Here is a 2,225-nt window from a genome sequence, read left to right on the forward strand (position 1 = left end):
CCCCAACCAGCCCGCGCCCTCCGGGGCCTCTTCTACAAACTTCCAAACTCAGTGGTCCCTTAGCTGTAACTTTGATTTGCCAGTTCATTCTCTCAGAGGACCGACGTTTTGCCAAAGCAGCTTGAGGGAGGTCAGGAACGGCAGGAGGCTAAATGCAGCCAACCCCAAGTCGGATGAAGACTTTGAGGCAGAGAGGGGGGAGGGAAGGCGAAGGTTGCGCGGAGAAGGAGGTCGGGCAGTTTCGTCTGGCCTGCCAACGAGATTGCTGAGGAATGTTCAAACCCCGACCCACGCCCGAGGAAGGGGAGGGAAGACTAAAGGTTGCAATTAGGTCGGGAGCGGGCGCCGGAGGGGGGCCTGTGGACCGCCATTGATGACCGACCGCGTTGGCCGCGCGGATGTAAAATAGGGTTGGGCGGACTGGGGGAGTGACAGAGAGCGAGAGAGAGAGAGAGTGAGAACGAGCGAGGGAGAGAGCGAGCGAGCAAGCGAGAGGTGGGGGTAGCAGAGGAGCTAATTGCTCGGCGCGGCGGAGGCACATTCCACCAAAGGAAGGAGAGAGAATCCCAGGTGTCCCGGCGTTGGCAGCGTCGCGTGGTGGGCGGGCGGCAGGCGGCCGGGCGCCGCTCCCCACGGAGTGTCGATCGCTGTCCTTCACGCTGGCTGTGGGGTGGCGTGCGTTTTTCTCGTGGGAGAGTACGTCTCTCCTATTTTCTATTCTCTCCCAGCCGCCGCTAGGGCTGGCCCGGGGCTGGTGAATCCTCTGGGGCGTCGGCTCCCTCTCCCCGTGTTTCTGCCCTCCCCTTTTCCCCCTTCTACCGTCCGCATGGACTCCGATGCCCCCCATGCCAGCGTCACCAGTCGGGGGGAGGGTTTGTTCCTCGCGGCCCGCTCGGCAAGGACCACGGCGTGGTGGGCCATACGGCCAGATAGCACCGGTCGCCGCTCCGGCGTATGCCGCGATGCACTCGGATGCACCTCTGAAAAGTGTAATATACTTACTTTGAAAACTTTGCACAGGATTGAACAAGCGCGCCTTTATTTGGCGAGCCCTCTGTAGTACGTCATATTGGCATTTTATTTTGTATCCTTCTTTATATACCGAACGAAAGTCCACAATGGCTCCACAAGGTTTCATCATGTGCACCAGATCATGTCCAGGACGTTCGCCATCAGCCTGGAGGGCGTCCTCTGGCGGCCTACAGCAACAAACCCCCTGAGGCATTGACCACGCGGGCTTTTGTTGTTGATCTGCGCGATGAGCGTCGCGTACGGCCTCCTTGACGTCCCCTGCCCCGCCGCGCCCCCCTCGCCGCCATTGTGCTCCGAGGACGCCGCCGTCCCGGCGAGACCTCCGCGAGATGAAGGACACCCTCCTGTACTCGGCTCTCGGCTCGAGGAGGTAATTAGTCAGAGGGCCGAGGGCCTTAGCGAGTCCCCCGCCCCAGCACCACTGTTAGAAATTTCCACGGAATTTTGAACGGAATTGTCAAGAAATTTTTTTCACGGAGTGTACCGTAATTTTTCCGTATTTTCTACGGAAACCATACGGAAAAACCGTATTCTTAAGTTACGGATAAACCGTAAGCTTTTCCGTAAAATTTTGACCTATTGTTTAGGAAATATAATAAATTGCACTGTAAGTCGAAGAATTGGATTTTGAGAGATACGAGAGTGTAAAGTTATGATTTTGCGAAAGAGGCAATAACATAAATCTCTATCGGCAGCTCAATTGTTTAAACTATTTGTTTCAAAAATTATTTAATATTTAATTTGACGGGGAAAATTTACGGGATGCACCGTTATTTGAAATACGGACAAGTCCGTATCTTTAAATTACAGTCATCCCGTTACGGTTTGGTACCGTACTTGGAATTTACGGTGAGCTCCGTAAGAATTCCGTAATTAGCCTACGGAATTTCTAACAGTGACGCCCTCGCTGCCCCCCCCAGCAGGCCTTCCCGCGCCTCGGCACTATTATCTTCGACATCAACTATCATCCAAATTCGCCTGCGCGTTTTGTATTTGCGCGGTGTGGGGCTTTCCCTCGCTCTCTCTCTCTCTCTCCCTTTTCGTCCTCCTCGCGATCAGCGCTGATCACGGCCTTGGTCCGCCAGCCAGTCCGGCGGTGCGCTGGCGTGCCTGATGGCAATCCGATCGCGGTCGGGGGCGTCTATCACTTGTGACCACACGGAACATGGTGGGTTGGTCGGGGGGACGGCAGG

General features: G+C 55.8%; 1 protein-coding gene across 1 annotated transcript in view; it reads left to right on the forward strand.

Annotated features, from left to right (window-relative positions):
• The window catches only part of LOC113214528 (lachesin-like), a 173,165-nt gene that overhangs the window by 19,373 nt on the left and 151,567 nt on the right, over positions 1-2,225 (forward strand). The gene's annotated exons all lie outside the window — the stretch shown is intronic.

This window comes from Frankliniella occidentalis, unplaced genomic scaffold (genome assembly GCF_000697945.3).
Source record: "Frankliniella occidentalis isolate FOCC.00 unplaced genomic scaffold, Focc_3.1 Scaffold78, whole genome shotgun sequence".
In the NCBI taxonomy this organism is placed as follows: Eukaryota; Metazoa; Arthropoda; class Insecta; order Thysanoptera; family Thripidae; genus Frankliniella; species Frankliniella occidentalis.